The following is a 20,163-nucleotide window of genomic DNA, read 5'->3' on the forward strand; positions in this document are numbered from 1 at the left end:
GACCAATGGGATGGGAGGTGGGCGGGATTGGAGGAGAGAGGGAAGCGGGAATCAGGAAGAGGGTGCAGGGAGGGAATAGGAAACAAGGGTTCTAGCAAAGGACTCGGGGACAGCACAAATTGTGATAAACAGGCGAAAATGGTCAAATATATGCGCACAACACTCGCCGAGCTCCAGGATGGAAATTGAGCCGGTGGAATCACGCCAGTCCATAGACTCGCAGTACAACATGGATGGACCAATTGGACGGGAGGTGGGTGGGATTGGGGGTAGGAGGAACTCTGGAATCTGGAAGAGGGTGCAGGGAGGGAAGAGGAAACAAGGGGACTAGCAAAAGACTCAGGGTCAACACAAATTGTGAAAAACAGGCGAAAATGGGCATCTATACGCGCACAACACTCATCGAGCTCCAGGATGGAAATGGAGCAGGTGGATGCACGCCAGTCCATAGACTCGCAATACAACATGGATGGACTAATGGCAGGGGAGGTGGGTGAGATTGGAGGCGGGAGGGACACGAGAATCAGAAGAGGGTGCGGGGAGGGAATAGGAAACAAGGGGACTAGCATAGGACTCGCATTCAACACAAATTGTGAGAAACAGGTGAAAATGGGCAACTATACGCGCACAACACTCACCGAATTCCAGGATGGAAATGGAGCCGGTGGATGCACGGCAGTCCATAGACTCGCAGTACAACATGGACGGACCAATGGGATGGGAGGTGGGCGGGATTAGAGGTGGGTGGCACTCTGGAATCTGGAAGAGGGTGCATGGAGGGAAGAGGAAACAAGGGGACTAGCAAAGGACTCGGGGTCAACACAAATTGTGAAAAAGAGGCAAAAATGGGCAACTATACGTGCACAACACTCACCGAGATCCAGGATGGAATTGGAGCCGGTGGATGCACGCCAGTCCATAGACTCGCAGTACAACATGGATGGACCAATGGGATGGGAGGTGGGTGGGATTAGAGGCAGGAGGGACGCGGGAATCAGGAAGAGGGTGCAGGGAGGGAATAGGAAACAAGGGGACTAGCAAAGGACCCGGGGTCAACACAAATTGTGAAAAACAGGCGAAAATGGGCAACTATATGCGCACAACACTAATCGAGCTCCAGGATGGAAATGAAGCCGGTGGATGCACGCCACTCCATAGATGCTCAGTACAACATGGATGGACCAATGGGACAGGAGGTGGGCGGGATTGGAGGCGGAGGGATGCAGGAATCAGGAAGAGGGTGCAGGGAGGGAATAGGAAACAAGGGGACTAGTAAAGGGCTTGGGCCACCACAAATTGTGAAAAACAGGTGAAAATGGGCAACTATACGCGCACAACACTCACCGAGCTCCAGGATGAAATTGGAGCCGGTGGATGCACGGCAGTCCATAGACTTGCAGTACGACATGGATGGACCAATGGGACGGGAGGTGGGTGGGATTGGAGGTGGGAGGGACGCATGAATCAAGAAGAGGGTGCAGGGAGGGAATAGGAAACAAGGGGACTAGCAAAGGGCTTGGGGCCAACACAAATTGTGAAAAACAGGCAAAAATGGGCAACTATATGCGCACAACACTCACCGAGCTCCAGGATGGAAATGATAAAGAAGCATTGAAGATAGAGTGGTACCCGGCCCCAGATAGCCCTGTGGATGATACACAGGGATTACAATGCAATCCATGCTAACAGTGTTAGCCACTGAAGTCTTTGTAGTGCAGGAGAGATGGGGTCCATGGTCCTGAGGCCAATGATAATTCTTCTTGCCCTAATCTGGATAAGATGTAGGGGTTGCATGGTGGACCAAGGAACAATAAGGAGGTGGCTGTTGCAGTAGTGTAGCCTGGAGAGAAGCAGAATACGGGTAACATTGAGTCTCAGTGTGAAGGTGTTGAAGGGTACAGTTACTATGAGAAGGAAGAGTTTAAAGTGGGACTTCTTGACAATGTACAGAATATAAGGGATAAAGGAAAGAGGGGTGTTGAAGATCACTCTAAGATTCCTTGCTTTGGATGAGGGGGCAGGAGGTGAGCCCATGGAGGAAGGACACAGCGAATGGAAGAAGTAGGCTTCATGGGATCCAGTAGGGAGACTTTTGCTTCGGATGGCATACAAGCAAGGTCTTTTGCAGTGCACCAAGCCAGGATGGCAGAGAGGCAGTCAGGATGAATGAAGGTGCAAGTGTGTCAATAGGAACTTTGCTGAAGAGTTGTGTGTTGTCAGCAAAGCAAAGGACTTTGTGGTCAAATGAGGCAATTAAGCATAGCAGCAGGGAAATGTATATGTTAAAGACGCATGGCAAAAGAATAGAGAGCTGCGAGACACCAAAGGTGGAGGACGAAGTAGGGTAGGAGAAAGGGCACAGAATTGTTTTGTAGGAATGGTTGGCTATGAATGATCTAAGCCAGTCCACTGGCCGCTCATGGAGCATTTATAATGAGGATGGAATGCTTCACTATGTAAAATGCAGATGAGATATCAAGGAGGATGAGGACAGCAGAGGATTATGAATTGATGAATGTTGGCAGTTCTTCGTGGTTGATTAGGAGAGAAGTGATCGTGGCACAGAAACAATGGAATACACACAGGTGTAAATGCACATCACCAAAATGTGCATTGTGTGCTTCCATTTGGGGGAGGACAAACTTTACAAGCAGTTCCCCAAGAAGGTGGTGATTGAAATGAGGTGGTAGTTGGATGGGCAGGAAGGCTCTGTAAATGGTATTGTAAGGATGAGGCGCACAAGGGAGTGCTTGAGGGAGGATGGAAAGGAAACTGCAGCAAAGGAGTGGTTGCAGAGATCAGCAAGACCCGGGGCCATAGAGGAGATGTTGCCCTTGATGGTTCTGGATGGTTCTGGATGAGCAGGGTCCCACCTGCACATCCAGAGGCCGTATCTAAGGCTTGTTTGCCCCTGGAGCCCCCTCAGTCCGGCACCCGCATCCCAGGGAGAGGGCAGGAGCCTCCCTCAACCAGAAGCACTGTGTGGAGCACACAGCTGATCGAGCATTCTCCGTGTTCCCTTCGTGCTGCCTTCCTGCACGCCGCACTCTGGGTAAGGCACTGCTCCCCCAACTGCCTCATTTCTACATCTGCAACAATGAAAATACCTACAAAGTATTGCGTAGTCATTTAGCTTTTCTCGTGTGCATTTTTGCATCGAGTGCTGCATTGCATCTGCCTGACTCGTCCCGACTACACTTGCCTGACCTACCAATGCCGGGCGCAACACGGCGCCACAGCGAGGCTGGAGCCTCGTTGCCCAGCAACTGATATCCTTTTGTGCACTGGACATCCACCTGCAGGCAGAAGTGCCGGTGGCCTGCAAACAAGTAACTAAGGCCCCTGTGTGCCCCTTGTTCGCACCCTGGAGTGATAAGGACTGCTCTACCATGCATCTTACAACTTGAGCTGGCACCGGAGCAGGAGCTCCACTCACCCGTTCTCTGCCTGCTCTTGCCCCCTCTGCCATCCCGTCTATCACCACTAAGGTAACTTTATGCCTCGCCGCCATTCTGACATCCATGCTACCGTCCATGACTCCTAACAAACTCGTGTGAGCACCAAGACATTGCATAAGTGTGCACACCTGCTCTCCCTTTAGATGACTTGTGCTGCACCAAGACAACCCTTTGTGCAACCGTAAACACTGCATGCGAACCTCTGCATACTAATTAACTTAGCCTATTACACCTGCCATGTGCCCCCTAGACTAGGCCTTGCCTGATGGGCTGCAACCCATTTTAGCTGCTAAAATCTCGAACTTAGAGGGTGCTCAATGTATCCTACCCTTCCTGCCAAACTTGAACCTATTTGGTGCTCTATGCATCCTAACCTTATTGCCATATTTCGAATGTGTATGGTGTCCTATGCATTTCAGCCTCATTGCCATCTTTGATTTTAGATGGTGCTCTATGCATTCTAGCCTTATTGCCTAATGTCGAATGTTGATGGTGTCCTATGCATTTCAGCCTCATTGCCATATTTGATTTTAGATGGTGCTCTATTCATTCCAGCCTTATTGCCTTATTTTGAATGTTGATGGTGTCCTATGCATTTCAGCCTCATTGTCATATTTGATTTTAGATGGTGCTCTATGCATTCTAGCCTTATTGCCTTATTTTGAATGTTGATGGTGTCCTATGCATCTCAGCCTCATTGCCATATTTGACTTTAGATGGTGCTCTATGCATTCTAGCCTTAATGCCATATTTGATTTTAGATGGTGCTCTATGCATTCTAGCCTTTTGCCTTATTTCGAATTTAGATGGTGTCCTATGCATTTCAGCCTCACTGCCATACTTGAATCTAGATGGTGCCCTATGGCCTAGGTCCATAATATAAATGCACACTGGCCTAACTAGCGTTACTAAGCCTATTCCCTAGTCTACCAACATTCTAACCACTACTTAGTATGTTTCCATTTACTACTAGTTTGCTTGCCTGCCTCCTCATTGTCTTAAACAGTGTAACTCAGCTTAAGATGGCTCCGGATTTACCCAACATGCCTTCTCCAACCACACTTATCAACCAGGCACCACACTTAGTCATAAACAACCCTCAGTTACTATCCACCAGTCTCCCTCGTACTACCATTGATAGGAACTTAGGACTTAGAGCTAGACTAGCTAAAATGTATGAGCCTCTCGCCCGCTCACTGCCCACTTTACAGAAGTCCAAAGAGCAGCCTCCTCGATCCAGTTCTTCCACTAAAACTTCTAATCCATCCTACAACCTTACCCCCAGTCCCCTTCACAACCTCCCCAGTCAGGGCATTCTCAAATCAACACAGGACAAACGTCATATAACTACTACTAAAAACATAGCCAGCCCTAAAATCAAGGGAGCTCTCATCAACGCTAGATCATTAGTAGCTCATGCCACAGAAATCGCAGACTTGATCCTTAAAGAAGATCTTGATTTCCTCACTATCACCGAGACTTGGCTACACCCTGCAGCAGGCCCATGCTCATGCTAGCAGTCCCAGACAACTATTCCATCCTAAGGCAAGATCGCTCCAACTCCAGAGGAGGGGGTGTTGCCATTATACACAAATGCAGTCTGTCCATGAGACTAGCAACCTCCACCAATGTCCTCTCGTATGAAACACTATCAGTCAAAGTCCCACTCACTAATACCCAAACCCTCAATATCCATTTGATTTACCGCCCACCAGGCCCCATTGGCACCTTTGATGAAGACCTCAACACCATTTTATCCAGTAATCTTAAAAGCTCCTCTCAAATTCTCACTCTGGGGGACTTTAACATGGGCTACAACGACCCGGCAGACCAAACAGCCAGCACTATAGCCAACACTCTTGCTGAACTAGGCTTTGTGCAAAGAAGTATGGCACCCACTCATTCGAAAGGTAGAATACTTGATTGGATGGCCGACCACACCTACTTATTGAACATTACAAATACCTCACCACTAGTCTGGACCGATCACCGCCTGGTATCGTTTTTGCTGTCCACTGACAGACCCCCACCTCTGCCTAACACCACGGCCCCTCCTACTCTAACCAGAAACAAGAAGAACATTACACTAGAAAGACTCATCCCGAATCTACTCCCCACACTTAACACACTCCCCGACAACCTGGATCCAGAGATCCTGGTTGAAGAATACAACAAGGTCATGGCTTCCTCGTTGGACCTCATCGCCCCACTTAAACTCAGACCCAGTAAACCGAAAACACACCTTAACAAATGGTAAACCCCATTCCTCAAAAACCTAAGGCAGCAAAAAGAAATTGCGAGGCCACATGGAAAAAATCCCCCTCAGCCGCAAACAAACTCAAACTCTCCAAAGAAACCGCACTTTACAAAAAAGAAATATACCTGGCTAAACGAACCTCCTTTGACTCTTGCATATCCCAAGCTAAATCCAATATGAAATAACTTTTCTCTCTACTTAAAGAAGTAGAAACCCCCATACTACCCCCTGATACTTGCACCTAAAATAAAAACTGGTGCTCAGAAATTCAAAATGCCTTGGCAAATAAGATTGTGACCCTTCAAAGTAAAATCTCTAGCAAAAAAGCTGCCCTAAAAGACACTCTCCCTTCCAAAATTCAGGATAAGCACACGACCACAGATCCGACCCGCTTCAAGTTCTCCAAAGTCAACACTCTTGACGTAGAAAAAATCATCCTGTCCCTGAAACCATCCAACTGCCAGAGAGATCTGTGCCCAGCACAGCTCATCAAAGATGCCGCCCGCGACCTCTCACCCATCATCACTAAACTGATCAATGCTTCCTTCAATACTGGTTCCATCCCCTCCAACCTAAAACAATCCTGGGTACTTCCATTACTAAAAAAACTACTCTGGACCCAGCCATACCCACAAATTACTGACCCATAACCACTGTTCCCTTCCTACTAAAAATCCTCGACAAGGTTGCCCATGTACAAATACAGAAGCACTTGGAAGAACACAGCCTCTTAGGATCCAGAGTTAGGATCCAGAACAATCAGAGTTCCGTCCCCAACACGGGACTGAAACTGCACTTATTGACCTGAAAGCTCAGATTGATACACTCATGGACAAAGGGCAAGTTGCCTTGCTCCTCCTCCTAAATTTATCTGCAGCTTTCGATTTGGTCGACCATTCTGTCCTATGCTCACACCTCCATACAGCAGCACACTTCTCTCCAGAGGCCATCACATGGATCACCTCATTCCTTAACGGAAGAACTATGAGGGTCTTCTCTCCCACTGCTGTAGCAGACCCCATCCCCATCACTTGTGGTGTCCCACAGGGCTCCTGTGTCTCCCCTACACTGTACAACATATTTACCAAGCCCCTTTTCGATGATTTGGATCACCTCGGTATCACCTACACTAACTACGCAGATGATACCCAGATCCTCCTTCCGCTTTCTGGAGATTATGAAAAGGATTTGGCCTTGCTAAATAGGGTGTACATCATCATTCAGGCATGGATGGCCACTCATGGACTATGCCTGAATGATGAGAAAACAGAGCTTATCATCCTGGGTACTACGTCTAGTTTAAAGAAACTTAGCCCTGCCTACAACTCCTTCATGATAGATGGGAACAATATCAAAGTTGGACAGGAGGTCAAAACATTGGGTCTCTACTTGGACTCTAACCTTTCCTTTAAAAGACAACTGAGTTCCCTGGCATCCTCAACTGCATACACGTGCAAATTAATCCGCTCAGCCAAACCATTTCTGTCAGATACTGGCTGCCTCACACTCGCTAGAGCCCTTATACTATCCCGCCTTGACTATTGTAACGCCCTCTACCTGGGAACTTCCAAGGCTACCACCAACAAGCTACAAACCCTCCAGAATAACGCCCTGAGAGCAGCCCTAGGCATCACCAGAAGAGAGCATATGTCAGGACTCAGCCAACAGAACAACTGGCTATCCAATAGAGACAAAATTCTCCTAAAAACGGCATCCCTTACCCACAAATCTCTTAACAATGCCGCCCTGATCTATTTGATCAACAGATTCCATAGAAAAGCATTCTCGAGACCCCTCCGAACTGCATACAAAGACTGCCTCTCTGTCCCAAATTTCAAACTTGCCACCATAGGAGGTAATAGTCTCCTGGTAAAAGCAGCCAAACTATGGAACTCCTTGCCTCCCAACCTTAGAGTAGACATGCCCTACCTGAAATTCCAATCCATGGTAGTTTCATGGCTGAAAACGAGGGACGACCAAGATAGCTAAGTGCCAAGGCCATCACTTCATGCTATCCGCACATTGTGTAACCTTGTGTGCCCACTTTGTACTCTTGTTTATATTGTATATATTGCCTGTTCTCCTCATTTTGCTTTGTATATACTTCCATTGTCAACATGTACATTTTATACTCTGTAACTAAGCTTTGCATATTCTTGTAAATGCTGCGCCTTGATACCCCCGGGTATATTTGCACATTATAAATAATAAAACAAACAAACAAACAAACCTGTTTGGATGAGACCTTGATGGAGTTGACAGCTCTGGTAACTTTTTCAGGGGAGACAGGGCGAAGTAGGAGAAGGATGTATGAAGAGACTCATGTTAAGACTGATTTCCTATACTCTGGCAAGGTAGGAGTCGAAACCCGCACTAGCCAATGGCAGAACTAGCCCACACACACACACCCCACAGTGGTCCAATCAGGTCCACTGGTGGGAACACTTATGCATACTGCTCAGACACACAGAAACCAGGATGTGTATTGGGGTCAGACTGACCCAGCCCACATCCTGCCTGCAAACACACAAAGCCCTCCAGTAGCCCGCCAAAAGCTCCCTCTGAGGCCAGGAAGAAGGCTAAACAACAAGATGCAAAAAGAATGGGCGAAAAAAAAAACCTCATGGCACGGCCATGTTTGGCCAGTAGCCAAAGTAAGTAGCCAAAGGTGGTAAATGCGGTTAGGCTAAGACGAAATTCCCCAAAAAGTGGGAAAAGTCACTGCTGCCAAAGCACCTCAGAATAACCAAACAATCCTTTGAGTGTTAGTCTACGGCAAAACAAAAATGAACCACATTGCACTGCAGTGTAAGCTGCTGTGTGCAATGATGAAAAGTTACCACAGGTGATACAAAAGTAACCACAAGTAGCAACAGAGTCACAAGACTAAGGAAAACACTGTTTCCCAGTACTGATAGCCTTAAGGACATATCAGTTTCCCCATAACATGTGAGCAAGGCCAGTACAATGAAGCTTAAGGCTTCACTGTGCTGCAAAAAGTACAGGTCAGATTGAAAAATCAAAGCAAAACGTTTGGGGGTTCCATAAAGATGGAAGGAAAGGTGCAGTAAAGAGAATCATTCCTAATACCACCCCCCCCTGACTAAGGGACAGGGGGAACTAATCCACCCTGGATGGGTCCTCTGTTCCAGTCGGTTAACCCTGTTGGACAGCCCATCAACATTGCTACATTTGGGATCTGGCCTATGCCCAATAGTGAAGTTCAAGGCCTGAAAACTCATGAACCACCTGAGCCACTTTGCATTCTCTCCCTTAACATCTATCAACCACTTCAAGGTTTGAGGGGGAGCATACACGGTGAAGTGAGTCCCACAGAGGTAGGACCTCAACTTCCTAAGGCACCATACAATGGAAAAGCAACTCTTTTCCACCTGGAGCCAACTGAGTTCTCCACTCCTAAACTGGTAGCTGACTAGACATATAGGGTGTTCCTCACCTTTGCCATTTAGTTGTGAAAGTGTTTCAACTAACCCAGTGTCATAGGCATCTGTCTGCACTATGAAAGGCCTCTTTAAATCAGGTGCCCTTAGAACAGGGGCCTGACCTAGGGATTCTTTCAGGCCTTCTCACACTCAGGAGTCCATAAGAACTCTTTAGGTCTCATATGAGTAGTGAAGGCAGTAAGAGGGACAGCTATATTTCTATAGGCTGCCACTTTACTCCTGTATTTCCCAGTGAGGCCCAGGAAAGTCCTCTCTTGGGCTTGGGTAGTGGGGGTTGCCCAGTTCTGTACATGAAGTACTTGACTGACAAGAGGTTGCATCTTATCCCCACATACACCAACTTCCTGCATGAGGAAGGTGAATGGCTCCTGTTCATTTTGACACTTGGCCGTCTTTCTGAACAAGTTGGCCTGATGAAGGTCCTGACACCCAGTCTCTTGAGTCAGACCCAGTTCCTCCCAAGTGGGGGTTGAATCTGCCATGTGATCCAGACATGTATTGCTGAGATCCATTTTCCCATTCAGAACAGGGACTAAGCTCAGTTGACAGGTGCCAGTTGCAGCCACCAATCCAGAAGACCTTACAGTGATGTAGGGCTCTAAAAAGGCTGAAACTGCTGTCTCCTCTTCAGCACAGACTGACAGGGATATGTTGTCATACCCTGCAGAGAGATCATAACAGCCTCTGTACTTTTCAATACAGAGCTGACCCACTAAGGGGTTACCCTTTAGTGACGAGTGTGCTTCTGTCTTGGGGAAAGAACGCAGAGGTCTAGTTTCCATTCATAATCCAAAACTGGCTTTACATGTATATCCCTCCAGTTCCTCAGAACTGAACTCTTGACAGCTAGAATCGTCAGACACTCTTTGTTCCAACACAGGGTGGATCTCACACCAACTGTCAGAACTTTGTCTTGGTTCTGAACTACCACAACACCCAATCTTGGTGGGTTCACTTATTCCCAGTATACAGTCTGGTTCCCACCATCCTGTTATAAAGGGTGTCAGTGACAACAAGAGGGGAGATTGCCTCAGCAAACTCTCCAGCTCAACTTGCTGATGTGGGGTCAGGTGAGGAGACACTGAGACACCCTCACACTGAAGCCATTTGAAAGGCTGCTTTGACACAGGGTAGGGAGACAAACAGATTTCTCTGGCTCCCACTCTATAGCCATAAGCAGGGCTCTGATTTCATCTCTCAAAATAAAATCCACCATACTATTCACAGGAAACTGTATGGCAACCTGTCCAGGTTCACTAAAGCCTTGAGAATAGTTTACCTTGCCAAGCTGTGAAACATGGCAAGGCCCAGACCACTGACAGGTAGTCAGGGATTTGTAGAACAGATTTGACAGGAGAATGTCCCACCTCCTTCTCTGGGGCTCACATAGAGCTCCAATAAAACTCCTGAGAGATCTGACAGATCTCTCCCTCAGACCATCCTGTGGATGACAGCTCAGTGACACTTGACAGGTCACTTCCCCATCCCTCCACTGGGTTTAACCACTACTGATGACAGCAGAGGAGCTACCTCTGTAGCTGTCATTCAGCATGGTGTCAAAGACTGACTTGGCAGTCATTCCCTGTGGGTTGGCATAAGGTCATATGGGACTATGATCAGTAATCCCTGATTGCAACTTATTGCCTGAGGTCTTCAGAGTCAAAGGGCTAATACAATTAGGCCTTGTTTCTTATAACACTGAGTTTACTCCTAAAAGTGAACTCTGGAGTAACCACATTCCTGCCTCACTTCTGTCAACCTGGTGGTCTGGGACCCCCATCATGGGCCAGCAGGAATGTGTGTTAGACCACACAGGTGATATCCTGACACTAGGAAACATCACACGAGGAATGTCACACACCAACTGTAGGAGGAAGGTCCTCACAACCCGAATAGCCCCAATTGTCTCAAGGTTTGCTCTGGTGGGCTCTGTGGGCCTACTTTGCAATAACCCATCTTCCTGGTGAATTATTTGCTTCACTGGAGGAGAATCCTCTAATTGGAAGCAGGCCTTTCTCCATAGGCCTAACCATAATGGTTTCCTTTTCTGTTGGCCCATACTTCTTGATCTCCTAGGACTCTCCTCTACCTGTATACTAGGCAGCTGAGGAGGCCCATAGGATTCAAGGGGTTCTGGGGGTCCCTCTTCCAAACTAGGAGTGGGGACTCTTCCAACTACCTCAACATCAGTTGTAGGTAAGTCAGGAGGAATATTCTCCTTTCCTCTGCCTGTTTTTCTGACTCCACTGGCCATGGGTTTCCCCTTAGGCCTAGGCTTTGCTAAGACTGCCTGATTTTGAGACATAATGCTGGAAGGGTCTGGTGAGGGCCTATCAGGATCTAAGTCTTGAAGGCTCAACTCACCCAGCATTCTTCTAGGAACCACTCTCCTGACATTGACAGTTGCCCTGACCATTTCTCTATTCACAGCTTAAATGACAGGTGCTACTGGAACATTAAGAGAGGGCCTACCAGCCAATTGAGTATCCCCCACAGTTACTCTGGCAAGAACCTGTGGGTTTACCATGAAGGAAGCTACTTCAGTAGGACTGGGCCCAGTGTTCCTAACAGTAGAGGTACTTATACCTACTACCTGAACACTATCCTCAACAGAATTATTACTATGCAATAGGACAGGAATGGGGGCCAAGGCTCCAGTACTGCTAGTTTCCAAGGAATCTAGACAAACTTCAGACTCTTCCTCTGAGGGAATGGAGTCTAAAGGGAAGGACACCCATGCTATCCCTTCTTCCTCATACTGAGAGAAGGCCAGACTAGCAGAGTGGACCCCCAAGGTCCTACCCTTACATTTGGGGGTCCCCCTTCCTGTGGTCACTTGCTCCACAAGTGTAACAAGCCCCACTGGCACTTGACACATAGGGAGGCTTAGAGTAGCCACTTACTTGCTTGCAAGGGTTAGTCCCACTACCCTGACCTGATTCTGATGACTTCCTCTTATTAAACTTTTTGTGGGCCTTCTTGGGCATAGTTTTATCAGTATCCCCACCCTCTTTCTCTTTCTGCTTCTTTCCCTCCTGCTTACCTGAATCAGGCTTGTCCTTATGGGACACTCTACGTGAAACCCATAGTCAGCAGCAATGGCTAGCCTCTTTGGATTTAACTCCTTTGAGTCAGCCAAATGCTGCTTAAGCTCTGGGGGACAAGAGGCAAAAATATGTTCAAGCATGACCAAATGAATCATGCCCTCAAAGGTGGTTACCTGATAGCCTTCTATCCAGCCTCTCAAGTTTTTAAGGGAATCTGCAACAAAACTTACATGGGTCATACATTCTTTCGTTCTATATTCTCTAAACCTCCTCAAGTAATGGGCAGGAGTCTTCCCAAACTTGAGGATAAGAGATTGGTTAAGTTTGACAAAGTCTAACCTATCAGCCTTTGACATTTCCATAAGGGCATTATAGCAGGGGCGTAGGAGACCCATAAAATCTGGGGGGGACAAGGGACACCTTGGGGACTTTGCTTTTTTAAAGAACTCGACTTTTCACAAAATTAAAATAGCAGTATGTATTAAATTACATATATCATCACTGTATAAAACAAGAGAAAAGAAGAAAACAACACCGGAGAAAATTAAGAAAAAGAAAAGCAGTTCAGAGTATAAAATCCTCCCAGCAATGGACATTTAGAGAGATCTTTTATAATACTCTCACCTGCACTTTAAATGCAGATGCTTGATGGAGTTTCGCCAACCCATCCTATCCTATTCCACTTGAGCCCCTTTACAGCAGTGTATGGGCTCCAATCATACCTCGGCACCAGGGTATTTACTGGATTTACATGGATAGCGGAACAAGCGCTGTTTGAATCTCGAGGATCTACTTTATTTTTTTCTGGGTCACCAAGATGGCTTATGGTTGCCACTATTAAAACTTGTCTACAATGCATTAGTCAGCTGGTGGTGGGTAACAAACATGCAGTTTTAAAACAAGCATTGGCAACGCCAACCATTTGGGCTTTAATGTAGGCATGGAAAAGGCACTTGCCAAGCACTGCCATAGTGGTATTAGGTACCCACTGATGGTAGCAGCGGCAAAATGGTGCAAGTACCTGGACATTTAATAGCAGTGCCTGGCAAATGCCCAATACGTATAGACAAGCAAACACTTTCCATTGCTGGTTTTTAGCAGGACTTCAGTGAAGGACATGCATAGTGCTAATAGAGTGGATGAAAGCATCCCTGGCTAAGACATTTGTAGTACACTAGCAGTATGTTCCCAGCTCCAATTAAGTTATTAACTACACAGGGCTTTGTAGTAAACATCCCTAAGTCAGTGGCTTTATCTAAACCAGAACTGGCGTTGCTAAGATAGTCCAAATAACATGATGCTGTTTCACAAGGCAAGATGCCACGCACCCTGGCACCAGCTCCCACTATAGGACAGGTCAGAGGTGAATATATACCTCATTTAAGGTTAGTCCTGACTTCAGACCTAGGCTGCAGGTAGGACTGAGTGAAAAGGAAGTTGATTCAGGAACAGCCAGCTGTGACTGTCTCTTCCTGGAGAGGAACAAGACAGGAGCGCAGATGACACTGGAGCAGTGGGAGAACATCGAGCCAGTGCTCCCACGTTCCTTCTAATAAATCCTCCCCATGCCGGCCTGCACCTGGGAGAGGGGGGTCACTGTGTGTATTATCAGGCCCAATCAATGCACAGACAGGTATGGTGTAGTGCATATATCTGCAATTATTTCAACAAACGACTTCTAATCGTCCTCGTGCAGGCCTTGTGAGCATGGACACCAGCCGACGCGTGCAATTTTAGAACAAAAGGATTTTTGGACTTGGGGATTTGACCCCGCTATTACTTACCTGACAACAGTCATATGGATCTTTCACGTTATCCACGGCCCTGATTTGAAAAAGGTTCAGGCAAGCCGAAACACGTGTATACAACCTAAAGACGGCTAATCAACTTTTTTGTTTGATTGACCATTAAAATCAAGCCTACATATACTTAATGGCGCCGAGTCCTGGAGTTTTCCCTTCTTGTACTACATCCCTATCTTTCATCTGCACTCCATTCTTGTTCCCAACTCTCCCCTCCCTTGCTCCTCTCTTTTTCTGTCCTCTGCACCCTTTCTACCCTTTTTCACTTTGCAGTGCCACACTTTACTGCAGCCCAGTCCCTCCCTTCCCATTCCCCCATGGCCACCACCCCACAACTCTCATCTGTACACTTACTCACCACTTTCTCCTCAGTCTTCAGAGCCCCCTTACTATCCTGGCTTACATTTCACAGGTTTTCTCTTGCACGCCTTGCATGACCAACCACTCCACCTAGCTTCTCAGAAGAAGCTGGAACAGGCATGCCAGATCTATGACCTTTAAAGGGCCCATTGATACCTGCAAGCATTAACTCTTAAGAAATAGTCAGGAGCATGGATATTTGGAAGGGGCACAGACAGAGAAGTCACTAAATCCCAGTACTGCCGAGGCTCTACCCCCAAAATCTGATTGCACTGCGACCACTCAAGAACACTGACAGAAACTGCCAGGCTGAATAAAACAGTGAAGCTTAGCCAAGACCTACAGAAGATTTGCGCTTGATTTCTTTTGAGAGATGCGCAGGATGGGCACCAAGAAATTGTTTATTTTGGGCAAGGACAGCGTTCAGGCCTGTGCTGGTAATAGTTTGTATTATGGAATATAATAACACTTTGCTCATAGTGCTTCATGCTAGATGCTTTCAGCTTCTAGGCAATGCAATAGCAGGTATTATTACCCTCATTTGAACTGTACTGAATTTATGAAAGGTTAAGTGGACCCAGCTGCTGCTGGGTTTGAACTAGAGAAATGCAGGTAGCCCTTATGTCAGAGACCAAGCTTTAGGCGTGGTACCATCCAAACTTCAAGCAGGTGTGAGTTGGTGGAAAGAGGTGGAGGGGTGTGCCTTAAGTGAGGCCTACTGATATTAGAGCATACATCAAGTGTTTTCTCTTGCCTACCTTAGACATTACTATGGAAAAGAGGACTCATCCCATGTAGCGGCCCTGCTTGAGATTGGCTCATCCTCAGTTTACTTTATATGGTTTCATGAGGATTTTGTATGCTATGTCAGGCTGCTATCTCAGGCAGTGTCTGCACTTTGCAAGCCAGGCCTGGGGTACAGGTACATCTTGGAGAATATCCAGTCTTTCCCAGATTGTGTGATCCTGAGTGAATCGTGTGATCCCCCACTGTGCATTATTTTCTCTATAGGTTTACTTGGCATTACCTAGAAGTGACTCAGATGGCAGTGTACACTATAACGGAATGCCTCAATTGTAAATGTTCTAACAGAGTTTCTTGTTGCTCCATGTATGCTAAGCATGTTGAGTGAGTGCGAAGAGGGACAAAGTGTCACAGCAATAGATGTCACCTCCAGCTGGGGGACCGGGTCTCATTTTGGGAAGCAGTTATAGATACATTCATAGAATGAGTATTTTTTTTTCAGAGAAACGTGTTAGGTGCGATCAGCTTGATCCAACTCTAAGGAAATAAACTAGAAACAATCTCAAAGTAACCTGACGGTTTAGGGGCAGTAGTGTAAGCAGCATAAATAATCATAATGCCCTTCTCCTTAAAAAGGCAATACATAATATATTAAACAGTGTTGTGCCTGGCATTTGTATAGAAACTGCATGTACATGTCAATACCGGCTCCCATTGTACACCCTTGATCCTCTGCTGTGTCAGTGAATGGCCTCCGTGTTTTGTTTGTGCAGCCTTGCAAGCCCATGTTGGCCAATGCTTGGAGCTTAAATGTGAGCCCTGGCTGCGCATCAGTAAGGAAGAGCCATTCCAATGTGATGTTCCTCTTTGGCAGAGGCACACTTTCATGAATTGAAAAACCTGAGGGCGGCATGGCCTCAGATTTTTCAATTCATGAAAGTGTGCCAACGTCAGATGTACAGTTTCTAAACAAGCACGGTGCGTTGAAAACTGATCAGGGCATCCTGGCCTCTTACTGTTTCATAATGAAACATTAAGAGGCCAGGATTCCTGATCAGTTTTGGAATGCACCACGCGTGCTTAGAAACTGCATACCTGACGTTGGCAATGGCACATTCCCTCTAATAAATCCTCCCCATGCCACCCTGCACCTGGGAGAGAGGGGCCACTCCACTTGACTTACCTTATGGTAGCTGAGGACTCAGGTGGAGGTCGAGTCGCAGTTGGACTAGGAGTCAGTCTCACTCTGTCTCCTTCAATAACACACGCTCTCACAGAGTCACTGGAGCACGTGTCTCTGCCTGGCTTCTCCTTCATTCAGGAAAAACAAAGGCTGAGGCTGCGCACCAGTGCACTGCGCAGGCAGGGCACGTGCAGTTTGTCCCCCGGCCTGGGCACGTTCATTATGCGCAGGCACGGGGCACCGCAGCAGAAGTGTGCAGACAGTCTACTTTAACTTTTGCAAGCTGACATCGTATTTTACACGCTGCAGATACTTGCCTGGTGTTCCTGGGACAGCTAAACCACCTGACCCTTCAAGATGGCCAAATTCAGATGTTAGTAGTGGTGATCCCATTAAAAGCAAATTAGATCACATATATTCTGGCGGTAATGAGGGATTACTAGTCCCCCCACCCTATTCTAGATTATGAAAAACCTTGGGTTTTTCGTGAGGGTGAAGCTGATCCCAAGGAGGGTGGCACCCCTCAAACGAGGTTGATGTGAGAGGTGTGGGGCTTACTTTTGGCACTTTGCTTAAACACATTTTGCAGGAATCCTCATTATATTTTGACCAGTTTGTCAGGGGCTCAATGAAGCCATTCTAGTCGACACCATTTGAGAATGGCCTTAAGTACTACCTTGCAGGAAGCCTGCAGATGTTAATCAACCCCATTTCAATGTCTCTCATTTTACTGTTCTAAGCAAGATAAAGGGCTCTGTTGGGCACATGTGACATGTGATTGACTCCTCTTCTCTACTGGTCTTTAAAAGGGACCAGTGCTTAATAATGGCCACCTGGGTGCATCGCCTATGTACAGGGGCTTCTTTCCACATAGGTTTACTCTTTATAAAACCCACGCATTCATACATTACACAATTCCGTGGCAGACATTTGAACGCCGTCAGAGGAACAGAAGGTTATGTAGGCACACCCAACATGTAACTGCCCCAGCCCTAGCAGAGTCTCTGAAGTACCAGCATCTATAATACGTCTGGAATATTATAAATTAGTTTTTCTTTTACTGCCCGCAGAAAGATACATGGACGCACCCGACCCACCTGACACGTGACTGCCTCTACTCCCCCAGCTGCGCCTTTCAACGACAGCATAGGAAATGCACGCATTGCAATTTTATGCGACACCCCCTCCACCTACCAGCGCTGTGCTGTAGTTCCATTATCCCCTCCCCCCTTCTCTCTCCCGGCCATGTATTGCCCCCAGTTTGTACGAGGCAGCGTATGCTGGTTCTCCAAATATTGGACTGAGTATCATATAGTGGCAGGAATATAAAAAAGCGCTAAAATATCGCCACCAAGGGAAGATTTTTTCTTTTGGTACTAAGCTCATCTTTCAAGGTGAATAATTTGTTATCAAAAAGCTTGCAAAAATATCTCACAGGAGGCGACAGCGAGTGTCGGCATGGCGAATGATGTGGCCAAGAAGGGACAGCAACACTGACACAGCGGACTGGCAACAAAGAGCGTACACTGGCATTGACCGGCCGAGGGAGTAGGGGCATCTGGGGCAATGGCACATGTAGCTCTCCATGCAGAGGCGATGGAGTGCCGGCGAGGGGCAAGGCTGGCATCACTGCAGTGGAAGGGGGGTGGAGAGCCCACGAGTGCCCCTGTGGCACTGCATGCAGTGGGAGCGGTGGGCGAATCACCTTGTGTGGCAGTGCATACATTGGGATCAAGGGGTGAAGGAAGGAGGCAGGGCCCGAAATGGGGCATTCGGGTGAAAGGAGTCAGAGGGGTGTGTGTTCTGACATTACATGCGCTTGAATGGGGGGGAGAGAAAGGGTGTGTCTTTATACAGTGCGTGTAGCGGGGTGCAGTGAAATAGATGGGCTGTGTTTCGTCACTGCATGCAAGTGTTAAATTGAGCTAGGGTGCATGGGTTCTGGGGGTGCTTTCTTTAGGCGTTGCATGCATTATGTTGGGGAGTGTGGGTAATCTAACACTGCATGCGTTGGGGGAAGAACGTTATATGGTGTGTGTGCTGGCACTGTATGAATTCTGGAAAGAAAGATGGGTTTTGCTGGGGCACTGAATGCGGTGGTAAAATATGGTGTTGTCTGCCACTGCATGCGAGCAAGGAAGATAGAGCGAATGTGAATGGGGGGCAGTCAGCAATGCGCCCCCTTCCTCGCCACAGCCCTTGACCCAGGACTACAGCGACAAAGACACCGGATGATAAGGTGTGTGTGTTCTGGCACTGTGTGTACTAAGCAGAAGGGAGAACACCTGGCGTGCTCTGTTACTGCGGGCAAAGGGCGGGGGCGTTCTGGTCCTGGACCCAGTGAGGTGTTTTATGGCACCACAGGAATGAGACACACAAACGTGACATTGAGGTGAAGGTGCTAGAGCAGGCGTCTTCAACATTTACGTTAGCTAGAGCTACTTGTAGTTTGTGGCCAACAGTGGAGAGCTACTAATGGGTGATATCGGGGTGGAGATATTTATAAACCTCCGAATTTTTACCCATATTTTTTTTTGGCCTGGTTATGTCCCCTTTATAAAAAGATGGAATAACATATGGCTTCACAATTATATTAAAAACTTCAAAAACTTCTTTGTTGCATTATTATTTATTAGTAGCTGTCTCAAAAAGACAGATATTTGTTGCACTACCACACAAATATCCTGTAATTTGTGTGCTCCTTCCTTTGCGTTTTATGCAGGATTTCTAAATGCTAGGCACACTATTGTTTTCCAAATGTGCATTTCACACTTCCATTAAAAAAACAAAAGTAATTTCCAAATTGTGTTCACTAGTTTTCTTTGAAATGTTTTTTTTTGTCAGACACAACACATGTACTGCTATTTTGTGTGCCCCTCTGTGTTTTAGCAGAGGTTATATTTATAAAGATGGTATATGCTTGTAAAACTGTTTAATCACAAATAAATGCTTCTGTTGTGCTGACAGAGGTTTTTAGGAAATTAAACAGTGGGTTCATGGGTGGCAATTTTTAATTTTCACTACAGGGGCAGAAATATTCCCACCTTCGCCCTGAATATAAGCAAGCAACCAGCCGAACCCATACCCTAGCCAAACACATTAACACTTTTTTTATGAGGCATTGCAAAAAGTCATACGATTAACAACCTGTAGTTTTGAATATATAACATCTCAGCATTGGTCTGTCAACCTGCTGAGCTACCCTGGCAGGCTTCTACTGTACAGCGTGTCTGTAGATTGCTTAATGTACTAAAAGTGGGTGTACCGGGTCATGGAAGTGATTTAAAGTGGAAATGTACAGTGTGGAGTTTGGAAAGAAGCCACATGAAAGAAATTGCACCATTTTGTAAATATTATTTTGAACATTTCCAGGCGAGCGGCAGTGCTACTGTGATATTTTCATTGCGTGGCCACAATTATCCTGATCCTGCCCCAGCCCTTCTGACATCTCTGGCAAACAAGAGCAGCTTGCTTAAGCAATACAGTGTCGTGGGGGCGCACAAGGCCAACTGTGGTACTACAGGTGGCCTGCAACTGATAATGACATCTGTCAGCATATTTACAAGCAGCTCCACATGGCACTGCAGCCAAGCTTTCCGCCCACAGTTGGGACAACCAGGGTTCGATCCTGAACATGGAAACAAGCCACAAAACACACTATAATGTGTTTATTTTAAGGTACAAATTCGGGGGGGGATAAAAGCTATTATATCCCCCCACTTAAAATTGTGGGTGGGATTGGTCCCCCCCATCCCCCCCATGTCCTACGCCCATGCATTATAGCCAGAATGGGGCAGTCTGCTGATCAACCATGCAATTCTGTCAGCATCACTCACTCCTTGTACCTC

The sequence above is a fragment of the Ambystoma mexicanum genome, chromosome 7q (genome assembly GCF_040938575.1).
Source record: "Ambystoma mexicanum isolate Mex_15411 chromosome 7q, UKY_AmexF1_1, whole genome shotgun sequence".
In the NCBI taxonomy this organism is placed as follows: Eukaryota; Metazoa; Chordata; class Amphibia; order Caudata; family Ambystomatidae; genus Ambystoma; species Ambystoma mexicanum.